The sequence below is a fragment of the Triturus cristatus genome, chromosome 3_2 (assembly GCF_964204655.1).
Source record: "Triturus cristatus chromosome 3_2, aTriCri1.1, whole genome shotgun sequence".
Lineage (NCBI taxonomy): Eukaryota > Metazoa > Chordata > Amphibia > Caudata > Salamandridae > Triturus > Triturus cristatus.
In genome coordinates this window covers 614,720,767-614,737,622 of record NC_140584.1, presented here as the reverse complement: position 1 = coordinate 614,737,622, position 16,856 = coordinate 614,720,767, and the positions used below count along the sequence as shown (strand labels likewise).

The following is a 16,856-nucleotide window of genomic DNA, read 5'->3' as shown; positions in this document are numbered from 1 at the left end:
CTTACTTACATATGGAAACACACCTTCACATAGGGAGTGTGACACTCATTCTGATAGCTAGTAAATAACTAACACTACCAAGTCACCTATCCAGAGAAGTAGTCCTTTAGACATATCTGAGGCGTGGTACACTCGAGGCTGGGCACCCAGTTATATTTCTAGGCCGAGTTGGCATTTAAAACCACTTGTGAAGCGTTAACCTGCTGTTCTACCACATAAAACTCAACCCTAACGTACGCTGTAGCTAGGCCATAGGGTATACTAGTTATACAACATATTGCTGTGTACTTGGGGCCAGAATTGTAAATAGTAAAATAAACATATATCTATGATTTTTTATTAATGATTTTAGCTAGTTTAATTATAGAACATTACATTTGTATTATATTTTCTTTTTAGATATCTGCTTCAGTTCAAACAGAGTACTTTAAGATTCCCAGAAAGGAACGGAGGAGAAAAGCACAAAAAAAACAGTACTACTTTGAAAAAACTCATAAGAAAAAAGAGGATAATGGACAGAATGTTCTACAGAAAAACAATGTACTGGTAAGAAAATTAAGCAGTTTCTTAAAACGGTTGTAAGAAAAATGAAAATTATGGAAAATGATGTCAACAAAAAGAAAACTTTACCAACAACCCAGAAATGAAGCGCAGTAAGTCATGTTTAAAGATGAAGCCATTGCAAAACAAGGAGAGGGGCTCAATAAAGTCCAAAGGGATAGAGCACCAATAACTGTTTAGTTAAGAAGATTTTTCTCTTTGAACTAAAAAATAAAAAAACTTTTTTCCTTCCTCCAACCATATTATTGTCTATATGTTACTCTGTCTATTTTATTTGCATCAGAGGTTATACTTTATAATCTCTTGCTTTCTTGATATGAAATCCCCTTTTATTGTATTCCTATAGTTGAGGCTTGATTTTTAGCTTGTGATTTGTGATTATTCCTATGCAATTTAACAATGAGTTGTTTTTAATTTGTCAATAAACTTCAACTGATATTTTTTACTCAAGTTAGGTGTTCTCCATTGTTAATTTTCCAACATTTCATGTTAAGTGTTTACCATTGTGGCTGTGAGTGTGTAATTGGACGAATGCAATACGTGACCTTGATGTGGAAAAAGGAAAAAAGTTTTTTTATTTTTTAGTTCAAAGAGAAAAATCTTCTTAACTAAAGATGAAGCCAGTCTAAAAAAAGTAGTAATCTAACAGCTAGGCTGAAACAGTACACAGAGGAAGGAAGAAGAATGTTTAGAAATAGGGTTATACAAATTTTGTGAGAAATATAATACAGTGTAAGAGAAGAGCAGCAGCTTATGAGCAAAAATAACACATATAAACTGTAGTAGATAAGGGGTTTGCCTTGAAGTGAAAACTGTTTATATTAAACAGAATGAAAACACTGGATAAAACAGTGTTACGTTTGAAGAGAAAAAGTCAGAAAGAAAGACTTGTGAATAAAAATAACTTTTGTAAAAGTCTTAGAGGTGAATGGAAGCATACATCTAGCAATGAGCCTTTATTTAACCAAGAAAGCTACTTCCAAGAGAACACATTAGTGCATGCAGTTGAAACAACTGGTGGATGTTATGAAGTGAAGGGTGTTATTCCTGTTGAAAAAGAGGAAATTGTTCCTAGGAAAGTTGAAGAAGTGATAGCTGAAGAGGTACAGGGAAGACTTAGACAGGCCCTTGTATATAAGTGGAATTGTAGCAGTATTTATAGTGTTTGGCAAGAATCTATTGACATAATGAGCTGCTTTCTACATGAGTTTTCATGCAGAAGTTTGAAGCAGAAAATTACAATTTTGCAAGGCTTACATCCATGTAAAGTGAGAAAGTATAATAATTTAGAAGGATATTCACTAGTGTGTTTATCAAAGAAAGTGTGTGAAAGCATCTTTCATCATTTCAGAATGTTAGCTGTTCCCCACTCTGAAATGCGGAAGTTAGCTAGGAGACTATTACTCTGTTAAAACTCCCACGCTATGTTTACAAGAAATGAATACAGCTCTTTTGAATGGTACAGTAGCAGACATAGAACATTTTTGTGATGATGTTCAATTTAATTTCTTTGGTCCTGAAGAGGAGTGTAGGGAAAGTGAGGACTTGCCAAATGCAGTTGTAGTACAACAATACATAGAGCTTACTATTGGTAACTTTGTAGAAGAGATTACAAAATGTAACACAGTTTCTGCTGAAAAACGAAACTGTGTTTGTATTTATTGTCGACGTGCTCACTACAAAAGACAAACTCGAAATGTTGATTTGTATCTAAAAAGTGAAAAAAAAACAATGATAAGTGGCAACCATTTGCTGTTTATTTATTTGTACAGAAGTTTGACTTGTCGACCCGTCAAGTTATATGCAACCTCTGTGACAGCAAATTAGAAGAAAGCAAAATGTCAGCTAGAGCAGTAAATTATAACTTAAAGTTGGTATCTATTCCAAAAGAACTAGCAGATTTAAATGTTTATGAGTCTATTCTAATACAATGTGTACATCTATTCCAGGCCATAGTTTGTATGGAGCCTAAGACAGGGAAGCTCCCACTAATTGGCCTACAAAAAGGTCTTAAAGGAAGAGTTGTATACTTACCTTTAGATTTTTAAACAGAATATTACAACTGTTTGTGTAGACAGAGACGTTCAACAACCACTTGTTATTCTAGTGAATGGTGTGCCTACAAAAAATAGATAAATCTGGCAAGAGTTACTAGATATTAGTAAAGTTAAAAATCCAACATCATACCTGGCGCAAAATAATGTTTAATACAAGAATGTTGATGTTCCTGAAGATACGACAGATATACTGGATGAAACATTACATATAAGCGGACAGATTGGAAAAGTACATTGATCCAGATCAGAAGAGATTTATGAACACTACAGCATCCATCCTCTAAATTCTACAGAAGTAATCTGTGATGCTATTGAATTATTTCAAATGCAGCAAGCAAATGGAGCTCACATGAGTATATGGGAGAAAAGTTTAGAAGCTCGCTGTTTTCCTCAACTCTTACCCACTGGAGAAGGTGGACGCTTTGATGACTGTCCTGTAAAGATACCAGCATCTGAATACCGGTCAAAAAGATCATACTCAGAAGATCCAAGGTTTCGACAGTGTATTCCCTACATATTTCATCTTCTGTTTGTGAGTGATTTATCTGGGCTTTCATGCTCTTTTAACCACATATTAAAGACAGGACTTCATCTAAAAATCTTTCTGCAAGGGAATTCATTGACAAACTTCATTGAAGAAATGAAAATTTGGAATATAGCTTCATCAATTTGATAGCATGCCAACATGGTACCAACGAGTATTGGTATTGTCATCATGGTGAACTCAAATGCATGTTGAGAAACCTTGGAGCACCTACTTGGTTTCTAACACTCAGTTGTGCTGAGTATGCTTAGTATGCATGAGATGACCTGCTTGAATTCTTGTGTGAAGCAAATTCAAGCATCAAGAATATTGAAGTTAAGACATCCAGTGAAGTTTGTTCCTTAAATCCTGCTAATGTTTGCTGGTATTTTAACCACAGATTTGAAGCTATGATGTCTTTCATCTGAAACAAAAGAAATCCTTCTCTTAGAGAAGTAACTGATTTCTTTTGTTGAAGAGAGTACCAAGCCAGAGTTGTTCCACATTTACACATGCTATTATTGATAAAGGATGCACCAAAATTTGGAACAGATAGTGATAAGGCTGTCCTGTCTTTCATCGAGCTGTATTCCACATGTGCCATCCCAAAAGATGGTGGTGAAAACACCTTGAGACAACAAGTTTTATGGTTTGAAAGTCATAGATGTGGAAAATACTGTAGTCGAAAATGCATATGCAAGGCTATATTTTAAACAAGATGTCGTTTCAGATTCCCACATCCTGTCATTTCACAAGGAAGGGTAAACAGTTTTTTTGAAAACGTGGATTTCAAACATGTATTTTCAGTTTGTTGCAGATTGCTGTTGCTTGTTGCGTCACATCATACATTAAAAAATCACAGAGGTCAGAGATGAAAGAGACGTGGGAGGAGATTTCTGCGGAAAAAAAGTCTCAGCAAAACATTGTACAGCTTCAGCTTGAAGATGCTTTCCCATAGAGAAATAGAATCCTATGAGTGCTCAGGTCGGTTCAGCTGAGCCAGTTTGTTCTCAAAGTCAAAAAGAATAATTTGGGTAAGCTTAGGCCTAGACAGCACAAAGATTGTTGAAGTCTACGCCAGAAATCCAATACTTAGCAGAGTTTGAACCAAAAAGTACACTATCCAAAAAGGAGTCCACATCAGGAAAATATGAAGTAATTCAACACTACAGGTATAAAACAAATGGAATAGAAAGCATACAAAAGAAAAGTATACAGTAGTTGGATGTGACCAATGTTTGTTCAAACATAAAAGAATCATATTAACCATAGAAAACTCTGATGCCAAACTCAGAATAAGAGAACATTTTTCTATTTAGCACTTCTGCAACTCTTCAAGCCTTGGCGTGTTGAAACAGAATTACTTGGATATTATGAATGCTATGAAGTTTCTTTCAATGCTGTAAAAGACAGTATTCAGTGTTCAGTCTTTCCTATCTATTTGAAAATGTTAAATGATGAGATTGAACAAGACTAAACTATTACAGTTGAAATAGCTAAAGAAAGTTCACAAAGTAGCCAAAGTTCAGGACCAGTAAGTGAAGATCCTCTTGGACAACCATTTATTCAGAATGAAGCTGCAATAGCCATGAATGAGGTGGAAACTGCAATGGAACAAGAGAGACAAGACACTATTGATTTTGAACTGTTAGAAGGACAATTAAGCACTGAACAGAAAGAAATCTCTATAGAAGTAAAAGATAAAATACAACAAGGATTCCTCCACAAGAAGAAAGAATGTCAATGCTCATCATTTAAACCTATTCGATTATATACCAGTGGTCAAGCTGGAACAGGAAAAAGTTTCTTAATTAAAGTTCTCACTAGTTATCTACACAGCACTACAGAATCAAATTTATCATGTGCAGTAACAGCACCAACTGGATTAGCAGCACACAACATTAAAGGATTTTTTTTATATTGGCTACTTATGCTACCTGTTAAACATGATAATAAACTGGAATATCAGAAGTTATCTGGTAAAGCTTGTCATGAAGTCTCCAGAGTACTAAAGAAAATTAAGCTTTTAATAATTGATGAGGTGAGCATGGTCTCAAACTTAATGCTTGCCTTTGTACACTTGAGAATGCAACTGATTTTAAAAACAGAGTATGACGTCCTGTTTGGAGGAAAACCTTTAAGTGTCCCTGTGAAAGGGCAACCTGTTTTCAAGACACTTCCCCATAATGAAACAAGGAATTCTTTGGGAAGCATTGGCAATGTAAATATTTGGTTAAACTTCAAATACAAGGAACTACTTAAGAATATGTGTCAAGCCTCTGATGTGGAATATGGAAATATTCTAAAGGACATTAGAATAGGAGTTTTGACTAAAGACAGCAAACGTGCTTTGGAAAGTCGACTAATCAAAAAAACAGTTTTCCTCTCAAAATACACCAGCACAAGTAATGTATAATTCCATTGCAGAATACAAATCCATACTTTGTATATTGCCTACACTACAAGAGTGCTCCAACTTGAATGAAGAACTACTAAAATTGTAAAAACTGCATATTTTGGAAATTATAGCTATTGATCAAATGGAACACCAGGGAGTAACAATACCACTAACTGGAAAACTAGAAGCAAAATTGGATTCTTTGGAGAAGTCCGTATCGAAGACTGCAGGTTTAGAAAAGTGTTTATGTGTGTGTAAAAACTGTTGGTAATTTTGAGGCAAAATTTGAATGTAGAGGAAAGATTAGTAAATAGTGCTATGGGTAAAGTAATTGATTTCATTAATTATCCAAGCAAGGATCAGATAGAATTCTTGGCTATAAAACTTGATCAGATTTATAGCATAAAGCAGATTGGGTGATGTGTTGTAAGTTTCTTACTTGTAAAGGACTTGTATGTCCGACTACAACAGTTTTCAGTGTGCCTAGCGTGTGCTTTAACTACCCAAAAATCTCAAGGTTTAAGTGTAGCTTTTGTGAACATTGGTAGTAGTTTTTTAAAGAAGGAATGGCATATGTTGCATTATCTCAAGTAAGAACATTATCCATTTTGTATTTGATGGAATTGTATGACAAAATATTTAGTGCTGATGGAAATTGTGTAAGAGAGTACAGTCAGTTAAGAAGTCTATAGGCTCTTTATTTAGGTCAATACAATTTTTATGAGAAATGGATAATGTGCCCAAAATGGAATCATAAAAAACAATCAACTGATGTCGAAGAAAAGAAAGCAGGACAATGTAGACGGTGGTAAGAAGAAAAAAGTGGAAAGTGAGGGAAATATTGTAGGACACCAGTTGGAAAACACGTCAGGTATCAACTGCTAAGCAAATATGGTTCTCAATGTAGACATTCATATACTACATCTTGTTAATCAAATTGAACAAAAACATGAAAAAAGGTTCTGTTTTGCACTGTATCATTTACTCCAACATTTAGTTATTGATAGAAGTGTAATACATTCTGCTTCAGGCATTTAAGATCTTTTGGATAATTGTAATGGTTCAGTAATATTTAGTTTCAACATTCAACAAGACGCACAAGAATTTATAATGGTGATGCTTGCTGTTTTAGAAGAAGAAGTAAATATTTGGACTTAGTTTCAAATGGGACCATGACTGTGAAGATTGCTTACTTACATCTACCACTGAAAGAAATGCTGAACTATTATTATACTCAACACTACCAGATTGCAAAACAGTATCTTTTGACAGATTAATTAAAACCGCAACTCAAAATATGACCTGCCAAAATTGTAGATAAGAGGTGATGTCTACGTTGCGAATATAAAGAAGTGGAGAATACCCCCTATTAATGCAATGATGTAGAGCAGGTTACAATGCAACAGTCTGGCTAATTTTTTTTATAAATAAAGTGGAGCAAATATATTTAACAATAGATAAAACTAGGCCTCTAGTACATACCCAGTTAGCACCCGAGTCGGAGTCCATTTTTTCAAATGAACTGACAACTAAACTCGAAACGTGGTCCCCTCTTAATATTGTTTCTCTAAGAAAGATTTTAAACAGCCTTAAGTCAGGGTCTCCTTGCGATCTTCTTCCAGCTTTTGTACTTCAACAATTTGAGTTGCCATCTTTGGAAAATATTATGAGACTACTTAATGCTTCGCTCCAAGAGGTCATGCTTCCGCCTGACTGGAAACATGCTATGGTCCTACCACTCCTGAAAAAGGTCAATGCTGATCCTTCAAGATTCTAGAGAAACACGTTAATCTACAGCTTACTGAGTTATCTTCTAATTTTTTGCATTCTTCCCAGTCTGGCTTTTGTGCAGGCTTTTCGACTGAAACGACTCTTCTTGGTGTTGCTGAATTGTTGCGTCAACACTTAGATAAAGGTAACACAGCAGTCCTTGTTTTGTTGGACTTGAGTGCTGCATTTGACACGGTCTCCCATACCGTGTTAATTAAATCCGTGTAGTCTCTCGGTGTTTCCGGCACGGCACTTGGTGGTTGTCCTCTTTTCTATCTAGACAGACTTTTCAAGTCTTTTCCTCTAGAGCCACCTCAAAAATCCATTCTTCACCTTATGGTGTGCCTCAGGGGTCCATCCTTAGTCCTCTTCTATTCAATATTTATGTGCAACCTTTGGCAACAATTGCAGAAGAGGCTGGGTTGTCTCTCTTTTCGTACGCCGACGACACCCAAATAATTTTTTCCCTCTCAGCAGATAAGCAGTTAGGCCCTTCTACTCTTCAAACTGGCCTGAGTAAGATTGCCTCTTCGATGCAAAGTAATCTTCTCAAGCTCAACGGCGAAAAAACCGAGGTCCTTATCTTAGGGAAAAACAAAGATCTATGGGGCCCCCAACACTGGCCCACAGAAATGGGTCCTCACCCTGTGCCCTCCTCTCAAGTCCACAACCTAGGATGTATCATGGATCGTAATCTTTCCATGAAACAACATGCGGTTAAAACGGTGGCCACCTGCTTCACCATACTGAAATGGTTAAAGAAAATCATTTGGATGCTCCCTATTACTACCCAAAAGACAGTTGTCCAGGCACTGGTAACATGTAGACTGGATTACGTAAATATTAATTTTTTGGGCGCAAATAGGGATGTTCTACGTAAGCTTCAGGTGGTTCAGAATTCGGCCGCAAGACTGCTTTGCAAACTTCTTAGAATGACTTCCATCACTATTGCCTTGAGAGATCTTCATTGGCTTAGAGTGGAAAACCGGATTAAATTTAAAGCTCTGAATTATATGTTCAAGATTAAGACAGGTACTGCTCCCCACTACCTGCAAAAGTTAGTCCGTCCCTATCAACCATCTCGCTTGTTACGATCCACCACTCAGGAAAAATTTGTAGTACCCAGGTCAAGCTTGCATGAATGGGTGGTCGTTCCTTCTCCTATCCCCGCCCTCTCTTATGGAACTCTCTCCCCATAACGATCCGTAGAGAAACACTATATACGAATTTTCACAAATTACTAAAAACCTGGTTATTTAATCAATAAACATTTGACTTTTCTCTTCCTCTGACCTCCATCCTGCGCTGGGAAACCCTTTTTGGGTAGCTGTGCGCATCATAACATTATTTTAACATAACATAACATAACATAAGCTGGAAACAGAAATTACAAACTTCAAAGCAGGTCAAATATCAATTTCTAGAAGAACAACAGTAGCTATTATCTTTCATGAAGGACTTAGTCTAACATCTGGACACTACACTGTCTATTTAAAAAGTGACAGCAGATGTACGGATTGCAATGATAGCAACCTTAAATTCAAAGCTAAACTGCCATTCAAACTACGACATCATTACCTCTTGTTTCTTCAATCAAAGTTCTAACAACATCATTCGGCCTATTGGGTGTGATGTCCTTAAAAAGTACTCTACAATACATCTGTCCTTTTATCTTCTGCAAAAGAGTTCTTACAAGAAGTATATATAACACTGTCTAATACGACTTAAAGACTGAAAGAACAGATTGGAATTCTAGCACCCTTCAAATGAAACCAAAAATGCCTTTGGAAATCAAATGTATTATGTTTTCTTTCTCCAACAAAAGTTCAATAGCCTATTTGTACGAAAAACGAAATGTATTGGATTTCATCGGCATGGATCATCAGTGTTTTAGACATCGTTCTGCCTAATAGGTGTGTTATTTTAAAATCTATCTTGAAAATTCAAGTATGGGATACATTTATTTGTAGTACTGTACCAGGTATAATAATGATAGAAAATATTTTAAGATGCATTTGTTTTCAGTACTACATGAAGTCTAGATAAACCAACTAATTATCAAATCGTAGTGATGGCAAGCATAGTAACACATATTTACAATGATGTATTGTGCAGTTCTGTTTTTCTTTTGTACATTCCATGCAATTGTTTTTTCCTCACTGTTCTAAGATGATGCTACATACAGACCACCGTGTATGGTGAAGTAGTATGAAAGCAGAGAACAGAAAAAAAAGGAAATTAATACGTTTATCACATTGTAATACAGAGCTATAGTATAAGAAAGATGTATTGTTATAATACTGTAGTTTTCAAGATCACATACTAATTTATTTTTCTGCCTTTTTCTTTTTAATAGTGGCTACAGTTTAACATTCTAAGATGTCACAAAATACGTTTTTTACCATAAACATATTCATTATAAGTATTGATGGATAATGATTTTATAAATGAAGTGGTCTTGTGATAGCTTCTCATTACTTTGATTTGCCTGTTTTGTAATTAAATAGCAAAACGGCCTAGCTGTAGAACTGCATACTCAAGCACAAATGTCCCAGGCCTGGATGGGTGACTTTGTACTGTCAGTTCTTTAGTAGATATCTAAATTGGTGTCTCAGTTCCTATGTGTGGGGGGGGGGGGGTGTTTCCATATGTGACCAACTTAGTTGGTGCATCACTGGCTTTCTTTGTTACTGTAAGGATCTGTAACTCTATCTGTAAGGGCAGCATGGATTATCTCCTGGGTCTCTTAGTTAATATTGGGTTATTTAAGTTAGTCTGCATCCACCTCAATTGCTCCTAGATACATAGAAGTTGTGTCTCTGCACGTGACTGGGTGCCCGATGTACAACCCTTTTTAGCGGCCGCAAATGAGCAATCAGCCCATTTGCGACAGCTAAAATGGGTAGTGGTGTGTACAAACCCTATTTTGCGAGTCAGTAACCTATTACGGACTTGCAAAATAGGGTTTGCGATTCGTTATTAGTAAGGGGCGTGCCAAGGACATCCCTTCCTAATTGCGAGTCACACTGGTATGTACGATTGTTTTGCGACCGCAAATGCGGTTGCAAAACAATTGCAGTTACCACCTGCTTCAAGCAGGTGGTAAGCCAATTGCAAATGGAAAGGGCTCCCTAGGGGATGTAAGTGAAAATATTTTTTTAAGATCAGGCAGTGATCCCCGGACCACTGCCTGCCCTTAAAAAATGAAAAGATTTTTTTTCTTTTTTATCTTTTAGACTTATCCCATTTTCCTTTAATGAAAAGGAGCTGCATTTGAAAAAAGAAGTTGCTTTATTTAAAAAGCAAACACAGACATGGTAGTCTGCTGTCCCCAGCAGGCTACCACCGCAGTGAAATGTGAGATTCCTAAGGGGTCGTAAATTGTGACCTACCTCATTAATATTAATGAGGTAGGTCTTTAGCGACCCCATTTGGAATCTCAAACAGTATCTGAGACACTGTTGTACATTCCATTTTGCAAGTCTCAAATTGCGGGTCGCGAAACTTCGAAATTTGCGACTAGCAAAATGGAATGGTCGTACACGTGGCACTGAAAGTTTACATGGTTCTGACACTAGGATAGGGTACGCTCCTATGTGAATCAAAGCTAACACATGTAGTTACTAGTTTCAGTAGCCTACATGCATACTTTCAGAGCCATATGCTCAGTTATACATCCAGTCTCTCACCCTGATTTGTATCTTAGATAAACATATAGAAAAGGGGTGACCTACTAGTGCATCCCCAAAGAGTATGTCACAATCATTGAAACATTCACTCAAATGGACACACACAAGTCTAGCACTAATGCAGGTGGTCACACTCTGCTAAATAACCCAATACTGACTAATACACCCAGAGGCAATCCATGCCTTACCTTACATATACATTTACAAATATATACACTCACAAACAGAGACAGCAATGCACCACAAACATACTTACATGTAGAAACTGACCTCCAGATAGGGACTGAGACAGTCCTTCAGATTTGTAGTAAGGAACTGACACTACCAAGTAAACCTTCCAGAGTAGTAGTCCATTAAACATGTCTTATACCTGGTATACTTGCCGCTATCCATCCAGTTCTAATGCTAGGTCAACTTGACATATAAAACTCCTTGAGAAGCCTTACTCTCTTGTTCTGTCAGATATAATTCAACTGTAAGTTAGCATATAGATAGAGAGTAGAATACTCTCTTATGTGTATAAAAAATAAAACATCTAGTCAGTAATTTCAATGACCTACAACTACACACTCAGGCACATATACTCAGTTATACATCCATCCTCACATATTACATCAATCATGACATGATCAGTAATATCACTGATGATATCACTCATGTCATCTTAAATATTATTACTGATGACATCACTCATGACATCATCCACAGAGCCATTCACACACTCTCTTACACCCCCATATAACCGCTCGAACACCCATTCACACACCCATACAACACCTCACATACCCATTGAGACATCCATACAACAGCTCATACATCCAGTTACTCATTCATGCACCAACAAACACACCAATTCACTCACTCATACAACCACTCACACAATCAGTCACTCACCCATATAGCCATACCTGGAAACAGTCATTCACACAAACAGCCACTCACATATACATACAGTGACCGATACAGCTACTCACAGACCCACGTATTCACCTATACAGCCACTCACACACCCATTCACTCACCCATACAACCTCTCAACACAGCCACTCACCTATACAATCAATCAAACATTCAGTCACTCAAAGAGTCAGTGACTTACCCATACAGCACATTTACATACCCAATCACTCACCATACAATCACTCACATACCAATTTGCCCACCCATACAGCCACTTACACACCCATTCAGTCACCAACACTGCCACTAAGACACTCATCCATACAGTTACGTATACATCCATTTATTCACTCATACACTCACTCACATAGCCCGTCAATTACACATTCAGTTCATCACACACCGGTGACCCACATAAAATGCACCCACTTACTGACTCATACAGCATCTACTCTTATACTCACTCACTCAGTAATGCATCTATGCACACACTCTGGCATCCCCCCATACATCCACTAATACCCCACTCACTTATGCACTTCTCACTCAGTCACACAAGTACTGAGACAGCCACTGATTCATTAATAGAAACAGTCAACATCCATTCACCTATGCATAGAGGCACTCATACACTCTCCCACTCACATATATTCACACTCTCACAGTCGGTCACTCACTTATAAAAGAATTCATATACCCTGCCACACATCCATACAACCACTTACACACACACAGAATCACAAATACAGTTACTCACATACACAGTCAATTTCATACACACTAACTCACACACCAAAACGTACTAGACATATGCACACTGTTAAAAACATACATATACCATGTCATTTTTCTTTCTTAAACCAGAATAAGTGGTTCTAGAAGAATCATGTTTTTAAAACAATTTTATAATTTTTTTGTATTTTTCCTGAAAAATAAAACAATAACAGGAACAGAAAAAAGCTGCGCTTTAACAGTAAAAAAAATTAACAAGTGTTAATAGGGTTCAACATCTTTGCGACAACTTGCGCATCCACACTTAACACACTCTTGCACTTTGGGCAGAACAGTCCAGCCTTGCAAAGTCAGGCAAAGTTAGAGGAATGTTGACAACTTGTCCTCCTTGTGTAGATTTTCCAGGCTGACCTTCTCCAGCACCTTGTACCGCTACCTGCTCCTTTAGTCTTCTCAACTCTGCTCTGGCTAGCCAAGTGCTGTGAATTGTGCATAGATGTTTGTATATCGACGATGTACCGCAAGAGTATTTTCGGTCTGTGTCACATGACAGCACTTGCTGACACACTGTGCATCTCACTTTCTGACCATTAACCTTTTTTGGCCCTCTGGAATGCTAAATAATTCCCACACCACACATGCTTTTTTCATCTTGGGAGGTTCTTCATCCTGTTCCTGCAGAGTATCTTCTTCCTCCTGCTGGAAGTCTTCGGCAGCTGCCATCATGAATACAAGAAAGCAAAAAAACACCCAAAAACACTTCAAAATGGAGGATCCCTCAATAAGTGTGACCTCTAACAGCCACACCCGAATTTAAACAAAAGGGGTGGGATCTGTCTTTCTTGAAGATGGGAAGCTGTTTAGCCTAACAAGTCATTTTATTATTGTGTCACATGGAATGCGTGACCCCTACTCGGCTCCGTCGCGCCTGGAACATGAATCCATAAAATATATTAAAATCTTATTTATATTAAGTTACCTTAACAAATATACCATTTCTTTTTTCCTATCACTATACCTCTTTCTTTAAAGTAAAGTAAAAAAGTCTTAAAATATACATTTTTGTAATGTCAAAAAAATGCCATTGTCACGTCCCCTCTGTGGCGCTGGAAATACGTGCTGCGACTCCATAAAATCTAGTAACATAACCATTAAAATGTTTTCTATCCAATATTCCGTTACTTTTTTTTCTGTATTAGTAAAGCTTTTGGGTAAAAGTAAACTATAGAAGTATCCATATATATGTATTACTGCTACCAAAACTACATTAGTGTCGCTTCCACTGCATGACTCCAGAAACACAAGCCGCAGCGGTGTGCGTGGGCATAATGATGCCTTAAAATCAATGAAAATCACTATAAACATTATTTTTACTTCTTCCTACAGTTTTATGTTTAGCATATTACTAATCCTCTAACCTCAAACTAGATGCTAGAAATCTCTAAATATATATGTTATTATGGTCTATAGTATGTTGAAGTCGTGTACCGTACATGAGGGGTCTAGATGGGTATGTGACTCCTAATTTAAAAACAACACAAAAAACTTTAATTACACTATACACACCTTACAATGCACTGTTTTTTAAAAGATATTGAGTACCATTTAAAACAACTTATTGCAAAACTACTTACACTTATTCACTCAACTATCCATACATTCAAACAGAGATGCTCCCATTCACAGACACAATCAAACACTAACAAATGTCATGCACCCACTTACACAGTAATGCATACTGTCACACAACCATTTTCACCAGTTAATACTTACAACAATATATGGAAAAAAACTGTCGTTATTAACTGTTAATAACAAAAATTATAGGGAACTTTTAGTTAAACCATACAAATTCACTGAAAAAAACAAAGGTTACAGGGATGTTATAGTTAGGAATTAGAATTAGAAAAATCTTAGAAATTCACAGAAAGAAACAGAGGTTACAGGGACATTATAGTTAGGATATATGACTTTATGTTATATATATATATATATATATATATATATATATCCGGCTCAACTTTCCGTCACGCCCCTTCACTCGCGGTCGGGTGCTTTCTCTGCGGCGACGGACACCGCACTCAGTCAACGCTCCGGGTACACAAGCACCAGCACTCACGGGAACAGTTATCCAAACGCGTTTCAGCTATCGCCTTCGTCAATTGCTAGAGGCAACAACTTTGGAGTGGACATAAATACTCCCTTTGCATAGACAACAACATAGGACTTGCTTCAGTCCACTTTGGCGGCCATCACTGAACATGCAAGTACAAATACATTTCTTTGTTGCAATACAGTTCAGCCCTGAATCACACCCTGGATGGGTTTGAAATCCCCATTGGCGGCCATTACTGAACATAAATATAGTTCTCTTTCATGATAATACTGCCCTGAATGGGCCAATTCACAAAATCACACCCTAAACGGGTACTTTTTCTGTCATATGTTGAAAAAACAATTCAAAATAATTAAAATTATATGCAGCATAATTAAAATCAATATATAGATACTTTTAAACTACAGGTGTACAGCCAACTCCTCCCCACTATTCAAACCAAGTGGCATTTTGGTCTGAACATCAATGATATACCTTGATTCAAGTTTCCTTAATTGTAACTGCCTGTCGCCCCCTCTAACATTTAATGGAACATGATCCAGGCAGAAAAAACTCAATAGATCCCTATTGCTCTGGTGAAAAGATTCAAAGTGCCTCGCCACCGGATATGACACATCTTTGTTCTGAATCGCCCTCATATGTTCCAAGATGCGAACCTTAGTTGGGTGAATGGTGCTCCCTATGTAATATAAACCACAGGGGCAAACCAGGCAGTACACTGTAAAACTGGTATTGCAATTCATCAGTTTATTAATCTTTCTGGGAGACTTAAGACCTGGGACTTTGTAGTGTGTTGTTTTCTTGCTATTCTTACAGGCCCTGCACTTTAGGCACGGATAAAAACCAGTTATTTTCCCAAATGGTGGTGCTACCCTTTCTTTATTGCAGTGGCTTTGTACTAGGTCATCTCTTAACGTTCTGGCTCTCCTGAATGTTAACGGTGGTGCTTTTGGTATATCTTTTCCTAAGACTGAATCCGTTTTTAGGATGTGCCAATTCTTTCTCAGTATGTTTCTGATGACCTGAGCATCCTCAGAATAATCTATGATAATCCTGAATTTGTTGTCAATCTTACTTGCTGGTCTAGTAATGTGATCCTCGGTTTCAATCAAATCAAGTCTGGATTTTGTTTCTGCCTTCCTCATAGCTTCATTAAGGATGTCCTGATGATACCCTCTTAACTTGAACCTATTCATGCTTTCTCTTGCTGCTGCTTGATAGTCACTATCTAGGGAGCAATTCCGTTTGATTCTAAGAAGTTCACCATAGGGTATGCTACTTATGGTCTTCTCAAAATGGCAACTCCGAGCATGCAATACGGAATTCCCTGCGGTCGGCTTTCTATGCAGGCGAGTGCACAGTCTACCTTCCACAGGGAACACCTCTAAGTCCAAGTAGTTCACATGTTTGTTACTGATATCCCCTGTGAACCTGAGGTTAAGGTCATTGTTGTTAAGTACTTCCACGTAATTATTTGCCATTTGCTCAGTTCCATTAAAAACAATGAACAAATCGTCAATGTATCTAGTCCAACAAATGACTCTATGAGTCCAACATGCATTGGTCTCCGCCCAGGCCACCTGCTCCTCCCACCAGCCCACAAACAGGTTCGCGTAGCTGGGGGCGAAGCAGGTTCCCATCGCGGTACCGCGTATCTGTTTAAACAAGACATCCTGAAACAAAAAGATGTTATTATGCAGGCAAAATGTCGCAAACTCAATTATCATTTCATTATGTTCTGCCAAATTAATTGGCCGATCATTCAAAAAGTGTTGAACCGCCTGCATTCCTTGATTATGATTGATACTCGTATATAGACTAGAAATGTCTAGAGTCATCATTACATAGTCATTCTCCCAGTGGATGTTTTCTACTCGTTTTAAAAAGTCCTTGGTATCCTTGATGTAGGAGGTGAGTTTGGTGACTGGTTCAGACAAAAAGAAATCCACATATTGGGACATGTGCTCAGTTAGACTTCCCAAAGAGGAAACAATTGGGCGTCCGGGGGGGTTTGTAGAGTCTTTATGTAGCTTTGGTAAGTGGTAAAATGTTGGAATTTTAGGATATCTGCACTCCAAAAAACCATATTCCTCTTTAGATAGCATCCCCT

At 37.3% G+C, this 16,856-nt stretch overlaps 1 protein-coding gene across 5 annotated transcripts in view; it reads left to right on the top strand.

The window, feature by feature from the left end:
- Window positions 1-16,856, top strand: part of LOC146857827 (PRKC apoptosis WT1 regulator protein-like) — a 166,926-nt gene that overhangs the window by 26,393 nt on the left and 123,677 nt on the right. For 2 of the 5 annotated variants that reach the window (XM_085648503.1, XM_085648499.1), the window contains exon 2: window positions 400-546. The exons of the other annotated variants lie outside the window; for them this stretch is intronic. The gene's annotated coding sequence lies outside the window, so the exon portion shown is untranslated. The remainder of the gene's footprint in view (window positions 1-399; window positions 547-16,856) is intronic. 5 annotated transcript variants of the gene reach the window in all.